This window comes from Podarcis cretensis (assembly GCF_951804945.1).
Source record: "Podarcis cretensis genome assembly, chromosome: 2".
NCBI lineage: Eukaryota > Metazoa > Chordata > Lepidosauria > Squamata > Lacertidae > Podarcis > Podarcis cretensis.
This window is the reverse complement of record NC_137171.1, coordinates 106,796,483-106,813,060: the sequence shown is the minus strand read 5'-3', so window position 1 is coordinate 106,813,060 and position 16,578 is coordinate 106,796,483. Positions and strand designations below refer to the sequence as shown.

The 16,578-nt window shown below is 50.2% G+C and overlaps 1 protein-coding gene and 1 long non-coding RNA gene across 4 annotated transcripts in view; one reads left to right on the top strand and one right to left on the bottom strand.

Annotated features, from left to right (window-relative positions):
• The window catches only part of LOC307209225, a 247,000-nt gene that overhangs the window by 30,098 nt on the left and 200,324 nt on the right, over window positions 1-16,578 (bottom strand). The gene's annotated exons all lie outside the window — the stretch shown is intronic.
• Window positions 4,944-16,578, top strand: part of LOC307208778 (G-protein coupled receptor 22-like) — a 45,983-nt gene continuing 34,348 nt past the window's right edge. The window contains exons 1-2 of one of the 3 annotated variants that reach the window (XM_079963730.1): window positions 4,944-6,411; window positions 6,749-7,021. The gene's annotated coding sequence lies outside the window, so the exon portion shown is untranslated. Of the gene's footprint in view, window positions 6,412-6,483; window positions 6,666-6,748; window positions 7,022-16,578 lie in introns of those variants that run through there. The other 2 variants (XM_079963732.1, XM_079963731.1) reach the window with 2 other exon arrangements.

Below are 16,578 nucleotides of genomic sequence, written 5' to 3'. Positions count from 1 at the left end.
GGCGCAGTGGCAGAGAGAGGCCCCATTAGCTAAAGTGGTGCTTCAGCGTGAGAACAGTTTCAGGTTAAGAACGGACCTCCAGGAAGAATTAAGTTCTTAACCTGAGGTACCACTGTACAGTACATACTGTCATGAGTTGGCTCTATAGAAAGTTCACATTGTCAAAAAATCTGAATGCTTAAGCCTATCACAGAATCTTTTTAAAGTTTATGGAATTTAAGAATCATGGTGCTAATGGCCGTTTTCTGCCAATGGCTCCTGAAGCAGGTGAGATTATTATTATTTGTTTTAATTTATTACCTGCTTTTCACCCTAAGGTCCCTGGGGTAGGGGGGTTGCAACTATTAAAGCAAAACTGTTAAACACAGAAAACGCATGAAACATATTCCTTCATATCCATGCCAGCAAAATAATTTCCTGTTAAATACCACTTGCCAGGCAGATGTTAAAGGCACGGAAGCTGCTTATACAGCATTTGCAAAGAAGCCTCTTATCTGTTTTCTTAACTCTGAAACACGTAGAGCTGTAATAAACAATATGGCTTCACTTTGCTCCCCCTTTATTGTCTCTCCCTCTAAAACATTCCAGAAACCAGATGCCCACCCAGAAACAGTATCAAGTGCTCAAGAAAATAGAGAGTGAAATGTACGATATGTTTAAAATAGGTGGCTTTCTTCAAGGAATCCTGGGAACTGTAGTTCACCTGTCACAGAACTACAGTCCACAGCACCCTCAGCAAACTCAGTCCCCAGGATTCTTCTGAGTAAGCTCTTTAAATGCACATTAAATTAAGGTCACCAGACGTCCCCGTTTCCCAGGGATAGTCCCCGGATTTACAAATCAGTCCCCATCCAAAATCCATTGAAGTTGAAAAGGGTCCCCGGATTCATAAATCTGGTAACTTTACGTTAAATGTCTGGTCTGTGAGCAGCCCTAGTCGCATCTCTGAGACCTAATCACCAGCAGCTTGCTCTCAGTGGCATGGAAAGGATATTAACTTTAGAGTTAATCAGGCAAAAATTAGCAATCCAAAGGGATGGGAGATTAAACAAGACTGCTGGCCAAGAATTCAATCACTTTCACTGTGACTTTTTAGCCGTTTCTAATTATTAAAAAGAGGGTTTTGCTTTACTGTTGGACTGCTTTGTTTTCATGGACTGAGACAGCTACCTGCAATTGCTTGCTACGGTGTGATTATCCCAGAGGCTTGCTGGGAACGCAATAAGGATTATTCATGACATTTAATCTCATTCTTCCTCCAAAGACCCCAGAACCTGGTTCTTCCCCACTTTATCATAGCAATCCTGTAACGTAGGTTAAGCTGAGAGATCATGACTAGCTGAAGGTCATTAGTGAGCTTTGGCTTTGTGTTATACTGGGGGACACACGGGGACACATGGACACTTACAGGGGAAGGGAGAAAGTTGAGCCGTAGAGCATCTGCTTGACGGTTCAATCCCCAGGATCTCCAGGTAGAATTGGGACCATAAGCTTCCTGAAACCATGGGGAGCTGCTGCCAGCCAGTGTAGACAATACTGGGCTAGACAGACTAGGAATTTGACTCAGCCTACATATGTGCCTACATATTCTGGGATAAATGGTAATACAGTGGTACCTCGGGTTACATATGCTTCAGGTTACGGACTCCGCTAACCCAGAAATATTACCTCAGGTTGAGAACTTTGCTTCAGGATGAAAACAGAAATCGTGCAGCAGCGGTGTGGCAGCAGCAGGAGGCCCCATTAGCTAAAGCGGTACTTCAGGTTAAGAACAGTTTCAGGTTAAGAACAGACCTCCGGAACGAATTAAGTACTTAACCCGAGGTACCACTGTATATAGATCAGGAGTAGGCAAACTGTGGCCCAGGGGCTGGATGCGGCCCAATCGCCTTCTCAATCCGGCCCATGGATGGTCCAGGAATCAGCGTGTTTTTACATGAGTAGAAGGTGCCCTTTTATTTAAAATGCATCTCTGGGTTATCTGTAGGGCCTGCCTGGTGTTTTTACATGAAAAGAATGTGTGCTTTTATTTAAAATGCATCTCTGGGTTATTTGTGGGGCATAGGAATTCGTTCATTTCCCCCCAAAAAATATAGTCCGGCCCACCACATAGTCTGAGGAACGGTGGACCGGCCCCCTGCTGAAAAAGTTTACTGACCCCGATACAGATGCTAGGATTTTTTGTTACTTCTATCTCCTCCTGCCTTTCCTCCAATGAACTCAAGGTGGCAGACATGTTTTCCCGCGTCCCCCAATTTTATCCTCGCAACAACCTTCGGAGGTAGGCTAAGCAGTGGCTGGCCCGACAAGCAAGCTTTGTGACTGAGCGGAGATTCAAACCCTGGTTTCCCTGGCCTCAGTCCAGCGCTCGAACCACCGCACCACACTAGCACAGTTTAAAGGTAAAGAGACCCCTGACCATTAGGTCCAGTCGTGACCGACTCTGGGGTTGCGGCACTCATCTCGCTTTACTGGCTGAGGGAGCCGGCGTACAGCTTCCGGGTCATGTGGCCAGCATGACTAAGCCGCTTCTGGCAAACCAGAGCAGCGCACGGAAACGCCGTTTACCTTCCCGCAGGAGCGGTACCTATTTATCTACTTGCACTTTGACGTGCTTTCGAACTGCTAGGTTGGCAGGAGCTGGGACCCAGCAACGGGAGCTCACCCCTTCGCGGGGATTCGAACCGCCGACCTTCTGATTGGCAGAGATGGCCTACCATCCGCAACCTTATCAAAGCACTGGATCTTTACCCCTCTGGACCCTGTGCTCTCCCAGTGTGCACCCCTGATCTGTGGCGCTCCTAAACCTGCACCCCAATTCCTGAATTCCAGCTCCAAGGTAAGGTTGATTTACAGGCCCCACAAGGCACTGACGGTGCCTAATAAGCGTATCCTTCCAGTAAAGATTGCTTACATTTTAAGTGCCGTAACATGACACAGGCGAATGGAAATTTATATTCAAATACATATTTACCCATTACATTGTAATAAATATTGCACTGCATATTTATTAATCGGAAGCGGCGTTTGTATAAGGGTTTTCAAGTGTTCAAAGCCCTTCAAGTGCATTATCTTGTAATCTTTATGACAGCTGTGTCAGGTGAGTATTATTCTTTCCCCGTTTTCACAGACGGGGGCTGGGGGGGGGGCCCTTAGGCAACCCTGTCATCCTAAAGCCACCAACCGAATTCATCATGGCAGAGATTAAAACCCAAGACAAAAACTTCCAGCAGATGTATTTTTAAACCAGTTTGGGGGCTTTTATAAGCCTAAGCTCCTTCCGCTCCTCTGAACCGTGAGAAATTCGGGAGCAGCGCTGTTTGGGTTCGAGGAGAGAACACTGGAGATCACTCATGGTGTTCTTTCAATATTCGCTCTATTTAAAAATATACACAAGCAGAGCATGAAGCGAGGGGGGAGGAGGTAAGGTACATGGGAAGGGCTGCAGCTCAGCTGGCAGGGCTCATGCATTGCATGCAAAAGGTCCCAGGTTCAATCCCTGGCATCTCCAGTTAATAATAATAATAATAATAATTTATTTATACCCCACTCATCTGGCTGGGTTTCTCCAGCCACACTGGGCGGCTTCCAATGGAATAATAAAATACAATAACCTATTAAACATTAAAAGCTTCCCTAAGCAGGGCTGCCTTCAGATGTCTTCTAAAAGTCGGGTAGTTGTTTTTCTCTTTGACATCTGGTGGGAGGGCGTTCCACAGGGCAGGTGCCACTACTGAGAAGGCCCTCTGCCTGGTTCACTGTAACCTCACTTCTCGCAGCGGGGGAACCATCAGAAGGCCCTCGGCGCTGGACCTCAGTGTCCTGGCAGAATGATGGGGGTGGAGACGCTCCTTCCGGTATACTAGACCGAAGCCGTTTAGGGCTTTAAAGGTCAGCACCAACACTTTGAATTGTGCTCGGAAACATACTGGGAGGCAGCGTAGGTCTTTCAAGACCAGTGTTATATGGTCTCGGCAGCCGCTCCCAGTTACCAGTCTAGCTGCCGCATTCTGGGTTAGTTGTAGTTTCTGGGTCACCTTCAAAGGTAGCCCCACGTAGAGCGCATTGAAGTAGTCCAACCGAGAGATAACTAGAGCATGCACCACTCTGGTGAGACAGTCTGCGGGCAGGTAGGGTCTCAGTCTGCGTACCAGGTGGAGTTGGTAGACAGCTGCCCTGGATACAGAATTAACCTGTGCCTCCATGGACAGCTGTGAGTCCAAAATGACTCCCAGGCTGTGCACCTGGTCCTTCAGGGGCACAGTTGCCCCATTCAGGATCCCATTCTGGGGTAGGGGAGATGACTGCCTGAAACCCTGGAGAGCTGCTGCCAGTCAGTGTTGAAAACACTGAGTCAGATGGGCCAATGGTCTGACCCGGTATAAGGCAGCTTCATATGACCCTCTGTGCATGCTTTCCTGTCAGCAGATCCACTGTCTTACATGAGGTCTGCAGACACCCCAGCTCACAGATCTCCTTCCAGGGTTGGCAGATCCAGCCTCCAAGGAGCATGCTGCAGCTGTTGCTGCCACTGCGGCAGCCGCCACCGCCACCACAGCAGCAAAGGGTGATGCATTCTCTGGAGGCAGGATCTGCTGCCCCTGCGGAACCAGCCGCCCGAGGCAGTAGCCTCACCATGCCTCAAGGGTGGGCCGGCCTTGCCTCCCACTCACTGGCCCTGTTTCTTTGTCTCCGAAACAGTGGTTTCATCACACACCAAAGCTTTGATCAGCACCCTTCCCACTCTGGTGGTAGGGAAGAAGGAAGCTGCAATACCTTTCAAATTGTGATGCAGAAGGTGGGGAGCTGTTCTGCAAACTGAGGGTCACCTTCCCTCTTGGGCAACTGTGCCAGTGGTGGGGAGACTCTTGGGGAGCCAAGTCTGTGTCCGCTGGATGTGGAGATCCTGCTCTGGTGGGTTTTACTTCCCTAACATTCCAAGCATGCAATTCTCCCATGAACGTAATAAGGTGCCAGAAGCCATTCTGGGCCATGAATGAGGTTGTTCACTCACCGCAGCATTGCAAAGCATCGAGTTGTTGGCATCTGTCTATCTCAGGGGACAATGGAGGAGTGCGCCTTTGCAGGTGAAATCAAACTGTTCGAAGGTTGCGGTGGCTGCTGTGACTGTAGAGGCCGATACGGGAGAGACATGTTTTGTTGCAGCTGGGACAGATGAAGGCGCCCGGTTCTGCTGTTGCAGATGCACCATGGTGTTTCTTCTCTGTGCTTCTCCCCAGGAATCCTCCCTCCTCTGGTCACTGCTTGACCTGCGGTCATCTGCAAGGGATCCCCACAGGGTGGGGTAGAGGTTGCCAGTCTTCATGCCATGTTTGCTGATGTCTTTGTAACACAGAGTTGGACTGCCAACAGGCCTGGTGCCTGAAGCCAGCTCCCACAGAGCAAGTCCTTGGGGATCCTGCCATCTTCCATTCTGTGGACAAGCCTGTGTAGATGTCGCTAAGACAGGAGAGCAAACATGCTGGGAAGGTGGGCTTGGAAAAGCGCATCTTTGTTTGAAACTGCCCATGCGATGCCCAAAACCTTCCTGACGTAGCACATGTGGAAGGCATTGAGGCGTCGCTCCTGGCGGCTGTAAGTTGCCCTCGACTCACTTCCATAAAGCAGCATGCTCAAAACTCAGGCTAGGTAGACCTTCGTCTTGGTATTGGACGTTGGCATCACATTCTCCCATACCCTTTTGGGGAGGCGAGCTATTGCCATAGCTGCTGGCTCTCCCAAATCAGTACAGTGGTACCTCGGGTTAAGTACTTATTTCGTTCCAGAGGTCCGTTCTTAACCTGAAACCGTTCTTAACCCGAAGCACCACTTTAGCTAATGGGGCCTCCTGCTGCCACCGCGCCGCCGGAGCACGATTTCTGTTCTCATCCTGAAGCAAAGTTCTTAACCCGAGGTACTATTTCTGGGTTAGCGGAGTCTGTAACCTGAAGCGTATCTAACCTGAAGCGTATGTAACCCGAGGTACCACTGTATTCCGAATCGGGTTGTAGCTTTAGCAAGCTGGTGGTGATCTCCGCAAAGCCACACAAATTCGCGCCCAGGCCTAGCAATTTTATATAGGCAAGTATTGCATGTACAGCCCGCCACTTCTCCACCGAGTTCCAGACCAGGTCCTCAACGACCCTGTTAGGTAGACAAGTTAATCGGCCTAGAGTTCCCCGCGGAGGAGCTTCAGGGCTCTCCACTCCTTCTAGGGTGCAGCGCTGAATTGCTTCGGCGGAAGAAGAAGAGCGGGGGCTTTTCTGCTGAGTTGCTCAGGGGGGTCACACTTCCTCTCGCTCCCTACCGGAAGAGAAGGCCTTAGAGGGCCGCTCGCGGGTCTGCGGCCAAGCGCCCCACGGAGCAGCATTAAGAATGGCGACCTCTACCTGTCCAGGGGGAAAGAACGGGGTCAGTTGCCTATATCCGCGAGCGCACCCTGCAGGTGGAGAGGGCGGCGGGGCAGCGCCCTTGGGCCCTCCCTCGCCCTGTGGCTGCGCGGAGAGGGCAGGAGCTCGCGCGGAGCAGCAGCAGCAGCAGCAGCAGCAGCACGTGCCAAGCCCCTCCTTCCCTCGCGCCGCTGCGCGCCATCCAGCCCGGACCGTGGGAGCTGCCGGCTGTTGGCAAGAGAGGCGCGAGGCTCTCTGCGGCGACGGCGCGCCCAGGTTCGTCCTGCTGCGAAGCGCGAAGGAGGTTTTTGCGCGCGCGCGCGCTTGCTTTTTAATGTTTTGCGCTCTCTCTCGCGCAGCTCTCCAGATGTGCAGGCAGGCAGCGGCGCGCGGCGCGGCCACGAGCCCGTCGCCGACTGCACAGGCTGGGCCAGGAGGGAGAGAAAGCAGCGGAGCCCGCCGAGCTGGAGGGGGGCGCTGGGAGGAGGAGGAGGAGGAGGCGAAGCGGCAGTGCTGCTGACGGGGGTGATGGCGAGCAGCAGCTCCTGGGCAGCCGCACGGAGATGCCGCAGCCGGGCTTGCGCCTTCGCCTCCGCCGCCGCCGCCGCTGAGATACAAGCCGTCGGCCCCAGGTGAGCGCCCCCGCTGCTCCGGGGACGGGCGAGGGAGGCAGCAGGGATGTCCGCGGCCGCAAAGGCGGGCCAGGCCGGGGCTGCAAATCCCCAAGAGTTCCAGACGGGATAACGAGCCCGGTTGGAGGGGGGGGGGCGGCCGGGAGAAAGGGAGGGACGCCCCCCCCCGGGGTTGGCTTAGGAGAAAGGCAGGGGGTCAGCGCGCAAGGAACGTCCCTCGTCAGGAACGGGGGGGGGGGGGACATGCTTAGGCGGGAGGAGGACGGTGCCCGCTGGAGAGAGAGAGACGCTTTCTGCACATGCTCCGAGGCACCATGGCCTCGGGGCGAGCCTCGTGTTTGTAAACAGGTGCCCGAGCTCAGGCGAAGTCTTGCCCTTGCGCAAAGAGCGCTGGGGGGGGCAGACGCCGCTGCCCCCTCTGCCCGCCACCCACCTGCTGTCCCCCTTTTGGCGCCAAGGTGGCCTCGTCGTCGGGGCTTCCCAGCAGAGCTCTGGCTTTCCTCCGTCGCGGAGGGTCGAGGGAGTAGCCCGAGAAGGCGAGGAGCTGCGGGCCGGCTGGCAGCAGTCCTGGCCGGGAAGCAGCTCTGGGCTTCTTCCCCGCTGACCTTGGGAAGCGACCTGCGGCTGCGGCTTTCAGCGCGAGCGGGGAGGGCAGCCGGGCAGGTTGGGCAGCAGGAGCGGGGGCGGCGGCGCGTTGCCCTCTAAGGTGGACGTGGCTCCGTCCGGGCTGGGCCGACGACGGGCACTCGGGAGTTAGGAGGGAGGAGAGGGGAGAGCCCGCCCGCCCGCGCTTTTTGCTTGTTTGTTTGCCTGGAAGGAGGAAGGGGCGGGTTAAAAAGCCGGGACCGAGGAGAGAGGGGAGGCGGTGGGGGTGTCGTGACTTCAGGGCAGTCGAGGGGGCGGAGTGGCAGCGTAGCTTGGGATTCCTGGGCCTCCTCTGGAAGGGATGGGAGAAGGTAGGTTTGGAGCCAGCCGGGTCTCCTTCGAAGGGAGTAGCAGCCTGAATACTTGGGGAGATGCTGTAGGCCCTCCCCTATAAAATTGATGGGCATTGCCCTAAAGTTGATGGGCATTGCCATTCAAACGGTGTGGATGCACCCCATCATGTGGTCGATTATGCAGGGCGGGGTTTACCTGCCCCCTCCCCAATATTATTTATCCAAGTTGGCACCCCTGGCTGTGGGGCAATCTCGGAAACCTTTAATTTTTGAGTTGGAGAGATTTCCACTCTGTGAGGGAGGAGGGAAATGGGGGCCAACGAGACTCCCTCATCCTCTGAAGGGAGCAGGTGAGGATTGGCTTGGAGGTGCCAAGCTAGCTGGAAACTCTTTGGCAAACCTCTGCTGGCCTGCCACCTTATGGGTGCCAGCTGCCCCATAGTCCTTGCCATTCCCCCCTCCATGCAGGGGCCAAGATTCTGACCAGGGGTTGTGCCACGTGGAACAGGGAAGGGTGGGCAAATGAACCAGGGGCAGACGCCAGCTATGCTTCCACTCCGCCATTGCAAGCTAGGTCACAGAATCATAGGGTTGGGAGGGGACCATGAGGGTCATCTAGTCCAACCCCCTGCAGTGCAGGAATATTTTGCCCAAGGTGGGGTCCGAACCCATGATCCTGGCATGAAAAGTCTCATGCTCTGCCAACTGAGCTATCCCAGTTCCGCTTCAGCCATTACATATTTATGCCTCTCATCAAAGGTGCTTTTCTGGGTCCCAAAAGGCCCACCATCCCAGGGTGGGTGGGAGGTAACCAGAGGGGGAAATAGCACCTTTTTGGTTGTGGCTCCCAGGCTGTATGATTCCTACTTGATTGGAGCCAGTCCAGGACCAAGCAAAGATTCCCCACCTCCACTACCACCAAGTTGCCTGAACATCTCAGCATGTTCTGTATTTTTGTTCTATGGTATAGTTTTGCTGGATTGTATTGGGTTTCTGGCTGCTTATCTCTGTACTTTAATCTTCGTCATTTCTTTGTTTTGTAATCTTAATAGGTTGTGTGGCACCGAGGGAGTTTTATATACCGAAGCCTCCTTTAGCATCTTACGATTTAGGTGCATGGTGTACGCTCTGAGCGGCTTAAAAGTCTACACCTAAATTGCAAGATGTGGATGCAATAGACATGTTTGCAAACAGCCATATGCTAGTCAGGGGTACGTGGTTGGCTGCATCTGCCTGTTGAGCATGCGTTCACTGAGCAATGTGTGAAACGTACCTCGGGGCACCAGGCATGGCTGTGCTTGTGTTTGACTCGGAGAGACACTAGAAGACAATGTGCCTGTGTCTAGGATCCTTCCTTGGTTGGCTGTAAGAAGAGATTATCTATAGGCAATTGAGAGGTGATCTACATACAGTATAGCTTTTTCCTGTGTGGGAAGTGTTTCTCTGCCCTGAGAAGTGCAATGTGTGAAACAACCCCCTTGGATCTCTGAAACAGAAATCGGCCTTGGTGTGCACATTTCAATATATGCATAGGGCACCTGTAATTTCCCGAAAGTGGGTTTTAAGGCATAGTTGGTGGGAGGACAGGGAATAGGATTTGTAACCCATTTGTCCCTTTTTGTCTTAGTATTTGACTTAGGAAATGTCTTTGGGTGAGGAAAGGGGAATATGTAGGGAGTTAGGAGCCCAGGGAGGAGTTAGTCTTCCGTCGGTGAAAAGTGTGTTCTGTCGAGTGTATGTGTGTTTTTGGGGGGGAGGGAGTTGGCTGTCTTTGATTTTTTATTGCTTGCAACTCTAGAGCAGACTCATTTTTCCAACGTGGCCAAGTCAATCTCACTCTGCGCCTCACTTATAAAATGAAGATAATGATGTTTCTTTGCCAAGCTGCAGGGCTTGGGAGGTGCCCTGATACTGTATTAGCATTGATGTTGTGGTTCTGTGGCTGCCAGGCTCCTGGTCTTCCTTTGTAGCCCACTGCCGCGCATGTTAATGGAGAGGGGAGAAGGGGGGAGATGTTTATTTTTGGGGTCTGTCCAGCCTTAAGCATGAGGATAGCTTTTACCGTTTTGCCGTTGCCTCCCTGAATTATTCTGCAGGTTTCGGTGATCAAGGTTCTGAATATTTAATGCGCTTTAATCCTCCCTACCATTCTCACCGTTAAGGTGTTACATGGCTGGCATTTCTCCCCAACCTCTCAATGTGGTCTTATGGACTAGGAAATGGGGATTCTAGTCCACATTATTTTATTTATTTACTTACATATTACAAATATTTCTATACCACTGTCTAGTAAAAAATAATTATTAGAGTGGTTTACAAACAATTACATATAAATAAAGCCATACGATTGAAAGGTTAAAAAACAGAAATCGGCTAAGTATTGAGGAAAGATTGTATACTTAATTGCCTGCAAAAACCTGACAATCACTTTAGAGATTGCACCAGAAGCAGTTTAGTCATGCTGGTCACATGACCCGGAAAGCTGTCTGTGGACAAACACCGGCTCCCCGGCCTGAAAGTGAGATGAGCGCCGCAACCCCATAGTCGCCTTCGATTGGATGTAACCGTCCAGGATCCTTTACCTTTTACCTATAGAAATTAGGTTTGGGTAGGTGATCCAGGCAACTGCCTGAGTAGGGTGGCCCAGACTTGAAGGCTGGTGTGCGTATATCCCTGTCTCATGCTATCAATCCAGTACAGTACCAACATCAGGCATTGCATCCTGGGAGAATTCAAGATGGCAGCAGCTTGCCACAAAACAGGGCTAATTGGCAGCTCATTGGCAATAAAACAAGTGTTGCTGGGTTAACACATATGTGAGTAACTGCTGAGTGAGTGACTGGCAGCCAGCAGCCATACTGCATGGGGACTTTGATGGGAACAGCACTGGGCAGGGAGCCATAACTGGGGAATCTTTTAAAGTCTGGCCCTGGCAATCAGGGTTCTCGGTTGTGCCAGAAGCCTACACACAAGCTAGCTCAGTGTTTCTCAAACTTGGGCCTCCAGCTGTTTTTGTACTACAGTTCCCATCATCCTTGCCCACGGGTCCTGCTAGCTAGGGATGATGGGAGTTCTGGTCCAAAAGCAGGTGCAGACCCAAATCTGGGAAACACTGCACTAGCCTCTCTGATTCAGACCTTCTCCAACATGTAGCTGCTGACGAGAGACACAATGGCAGGAGAAAGGCCAGTGAGCGTACCTTGCGCTCTTCCCCTTGCACGATGCTCATTGTACAAAGGGGGTCTGGCTGAATTGAGCTATACTGACTGACCCAAGGAGTTTCATGGCTGGGATTTGAACACAGGTCATCTCCCAGCAAAAGTCTGATGCTGTTCTCAATACATGCAGCTGTCTCTCTCTGTCCCTCCCTCTCTCTCTCTCTCAATTTTTTTCTTCACCTCTTCCAGGGTTAAGCCCTGGGATTTAAGCTAGGAAGACACCCTGTCTTAATGGGTGTACAGTGGTTACGAACTTAATTCGTTCCGGAGGGCTGTTCTTTACCCGAAACCATTCTTAACCTGAGGTACCACTTTAGCTAATGGGGCCTGCCGTGCCGCCGGCGCGCAATTTCTGTTCTCATCCTGAGGTAAAGTTCTTAACCTGAGGTACTACTTCCAGGTTAGTGGAGTCTGTAACCCGAAGTATTTGTAACCCGAGGTGTTTGTAAGCTGAGGTACCACTGTATAGGGTTATGTAGCAGTTACAGTCCTGCTGTCCAAACTCTACAGGGATTCATATGTATTTTGTAACTGGATTAGGAACTGGGAAGGTGGGACCGTGAGGTAATAATAATAATAATAATACCTTTATTGTCAATGTACAACCTGTGTACAATGAAATTAACCAAGCCTCCCCCCCCAAACACTCAATCTCATTGCACTCTGTGTGCTTGTCGCACAACACACCAACCCCGAAAGTCAGTTGCACTGGATGCTGTTACGGTTCCCCGCCCCCCAAAAGAAGGCAGAGTTATGTACTTGGACAGCTCAAGTGGTGGTGGTCTAACTAGACAGATTTCATCATCTTCACAGCAGATCATCTTCTCTTGTGGTTCGGTCTATGAGACTCCGCGGGCAGCATGGGGGTTAATGGGCCGTGCAGAGCGGTGCTTGGCATCCTTATTTCATAAGTCTGTGTCTATGCCCAGGGGTCATTCGGCACATTAGCCGAGTGCCCATAAAGCGCACACACACAATGCAGCTCGCGCACGGACCCTAAATGGTACATATTGGTTTCATAGTTCATTCCAAGTAACAGAGAGATTTGGGGGCGGGGGGGGGGGGTTGGATGGCTTGACAGATCTCTCCTTTTCCTGGAGTGTAGGGCTGGGGCAGAGGGCAGTAGAGTTTGAGGGTCCACAACAAGGAAATCTTGCATGTTTCTGATAAGAACCAGGCATTGTGTGGGATGTATCGCAGATGATGCCGCTTACCAATATAACACAGCAAGTCTTCGCTCCCGTCTTTCTCCCGCTCTGTCTCATCTCTGTCACTTCAACACCCGTTAATAGTTGGTCTCCTTCCACTTGCTGGGGGCGAAGAATGGAATTTTCAGATACTGAGTGATTGACAGCTTGCTGCATTGCATCCCCTGGAGCCTACTTCACGGCCCCTCCCCCCTCCAATTTACATAGGATGCTCTCAGTCAAACTTCATTCGCTTTTCTGCATAAGAATCCCATAACCTTAGACCATGGGTAGGCAAACTAAGGCCCAGGGGCCGGATGCGGCCCAGTCACCTTCTAAATCCAGCCCGCTGACGATCTGGGAATCAATGTGTTTTTACATGAGTAGAATGTGTCCTTTTATTTAAAATGCATCTCTGGGTTATTTGTGGGGCATAGGAATCCATTCATTTCCCCCCCAAAAAATATAGTCCCGCCCACCACATGGTCTGATGGACAGTGGACCCAGCCCCCTGCTGAAAAAGTTTGCTGACCCCGTCTTAGACGATGGTCTATACAGTATGCAGTTTCATACTAACCCAGCTGGAACCCCTTTCCTTTCCACTGTGTTAATTGCACGCTGGGTCAAAGGGTGTGTGCTCAAGAGCGTCATCCACCAAATGGTTTCCACTGTAAAGAGACAGTGTGGTATACTGGCTAGAGTGTCAGACCAGGAGCTGGGAGAGACCAGGGTTCAAATCCCCACAAGGCTCTGGCGCTCGCTGGGTGACCTTGACCCAGACACGGCCTCTCAGCCCGTCCTACTTCACAGGGTTGTTGTGAACATTAAATGAGGAGGATTGGGGGGTTGGGAACTATGCACGTTTCTTTGAGCTCCTTGGAGGAAAAGGTGAAGTATAAATGCAGTCGGTGAATGTTTGCTGCAGAAGCCCAGCTGTGTCCCAGAGCTTTCCCATAACAAAATTCTGCAACAGAAACCTGTGAAAAGTGGGTTGTGGGGTTCTTTCTAGAAACCCCTTCCAGCGCCACCATGCCAATCCTGGCCCATCATCAAGCACTGGAAGACTGTGCAACACATTTGCACCCTGAATAGGGAGATGGGAAGCTGCCTTACAATGAATCAGATGAGAGCCAGTGTGGTGTAGTGGTTAAGAGCGGTAGACTCATAATCTGGTGAACCAGGTTCGCATCTCCACTCCTCCACATGCAGCTGCTGGGTGACCTTGGGCCAGTCACACTTCTCTGAAGTCTCTCAGCCCCACTCACCTCCCAGAGTGTTTGTTGTGGGGGAGGAAGGGAAAGGAGAATGTTAGCCGCTTTGAGACTCCTTCAGGTAGTGATAAAGCGGGATATCAAATCAAAACTCTTCTTATTCTTCAGTCCACCCAGCTCAGTGCTGTCTGAACTGACTGGCAGCAGCCCTCCAGAGCTTCATGCCCCCAGCCTTGCCTGAGGAAGATGCCATGTCTTGAACCTGGAACTTTCTGCATGCAAAGCAGGTGCTGTCCCCCTGAGCTACGTCCATTTTGGCACTCGCTGCCCAACAGCTTGGCTGTTTCTCATTGAGGGCAGCCAGTTCCCTACCCGGGTCCTGAATTAGGTCAAGAAAGCCGGTCCACTCGTCACAAGCCATACTGTGCCTTTCAGTCACCTGCAGGCTGGTCTTTTTTTCTGGAACGGAAAGGTATTGAATGGTGACCTTGGCTGCGCGAGAACAAGAGCGCAACACTTTTGTGCAGAAACGTTGGCCCCCCTCTCCATCTCTCACAAAGTGCTGCCTGATTCGAAGGATTAAAGAAGAAGAAAAGTCATTACTGATGAAATCTCTGCGCATGTAATTTTTTTGGTTAAATTAAAACTCTGCTTATTCCTTCCCTCCCCAGCCCCCCCCCCCCCCGCCAGCCTGTGCACACCTTGCTGCCTTTGCTTTGTGCTGTTTCTGTCATGCTCGGTTGTGCAACGTGAAAGGCAAGGGATCGACTGGTGTCCTAAATGGGGAAAAGGCATTGTTAAGCCTTGTTTAGCAACCTGGATGTTCTTTTCGACAAGAGAGCAGCCCAGGCCAGTCTCAAAAAAAAAAAAAAAAAAAAAGTTCGGCTCCAAGCCAGATCATTTCATGGCCCGTGCAAAGGATTATATACTGTTTTCATTTTGGATTAGCCTGGAATATTAACTGCAGTGTCCCTGTTCCATGCTTGCAGTGCTGCAACCGTCATTGAGCCAGTGCAGAGAGTAGCAGGACAGAGTATTGTTTGGCTTGGTGTGGAAAGGCTTCTCCCCAAAGCCATGGTGGGAGAACTGGAGTGCTTGGTATTTTTTAATTTATTTAATCGTTTTTTCAATACAAACAACAACCACAAAAAACACGTACAACAAAAACAGCAATAACACAATTTAACATTTCAGATTTGAGTACTGATATACAGTGGTACCTTGGGTTACATACGCTTCAGGTTATATACGCTTCAGGTTACAGACTCCGCTAACCGAGAAATAATGCTTCAGGTTAAGAACGTTGCTTCAGGATGAGAACAGAAATCGTGCTCTTGAGGCGCGGCAGCAGCAGGAGGTCCCATTAGCTAAAGTAGTGCTTCAGGTTAAGAACAGTTTCAGGTTAAGAACAGACTTCCAGAACAAATTAAGTACTTAACCCAAGGTACCACTGTACCTATGACTACACCTTTTGAACAATATTTCCCCACCTCTCATCCCCCTACTTCCCACTACCATCCGCCTTATCACTTAAATATTCCTTCCAGATTTCTTCATATTTATCCATTCTTAATTTGTGTCAACATGCAATTCGTTCGTATGTGGCTAGTCCTTATTGTCAATCCACGTGCTCAATGGAATCTTTTTGCGGCTCTTCCAATTCATCAGAAAAAGTTTTTTTGCTTCTGATATGGCACGGTGCATCCATTTTTTTTTAACGAACTGGAGTGCTTGGTACGAAATGAGACGATTGGAATAGTGGGCATATCGGGAACCTGGCAGAACACAGAATAAGTTTAGTACAGGATTATCCAAAGGAGAAAGTGGTTTAATAATGGGCGATAGCAACTATCTTGCCACATGGAACACAAATTTTTGAGATAGCAACTAACTCTGTCACATCGCTTGGATAAATATACTGTACACAGCTTTTCCAGATAGTTTAAATGACTGCTACTGTGGACCATCTGGCTAAGGAAATTATTAGATAACCTAAGGAGAGCTTTGCCCACATAGCAGTCTGCTCCCACGGTGGCCAACTTGATGCCTCTGGGAGGCCTACCCGCCCCCCCCCAAAAAAAAGAAATTGGGGTGGGGGTGGCATTCTACCTCTCCAAATTCCCAGAAACTGATATTCAACGAAGTATACAGCCTCTGACCCTGGGTGCAGTACAGTGGCACCTTGGTTCTAAAATTTAATCTGTTCCGGAAGACTTGTTCCAAAACTAAGGCACACTTTCCCATAGAAAGTAATGCAAAATGGATTAATCCGTTCCAGACTTTTAAAAACAACCCCTAAAAAAGCAATTTAACATGAATTTCATTATCTAACGAGACCATTGATCCATAAAATGAAACCAATAATCAATGTACTATACTATAAATAAAACAGTATTGTAGATTATAAAAATTAATATTTTTTTTCTTACCTGCACTGATGATAGTCATTGTTTGGATGGGGGGCTTTTATAGATAGATAGATAGATAGATAGATTCTTTATTGTCATTACACAATTGCAACATTGCACAGTGCAACGAAATTGGATGTCATCCCTTAAAAAAACAACAAAAGCAAAACAGCAACAACAACCAAACAAACCACATTCCAGCCACACCCACACCCACACCCATCAAACTCCCAGGTCACACTATCGAGTTACAGCATTCAAAAAGGCCACAGCTCTTGGATAGAAACTATTTTTCAGTCTATTTGTCCTTGACTTGATGTTTCTATATCTCCTGCCAGAAGGCAGTAGTGCAAACAGACTGTATCCCGGGTGAGATGCATCCTGCAGGATGTTGTTTGCTTTCCTAAGACAACGGGAACCGTACAGTTCTTCCAAAGATGGGAGAGGATGACCAATAATCCTTTGGGCTGTGGTTATGACCTTCTGGAGCACCTTCTTCTCCCTAGCTGTACAACTGGAGAACCAAGCACAAATACAGTATGTGAGAATGCTCTCTATGGAGCCTCGGTAGAAGGACACCAGCAGTTTCTCACTC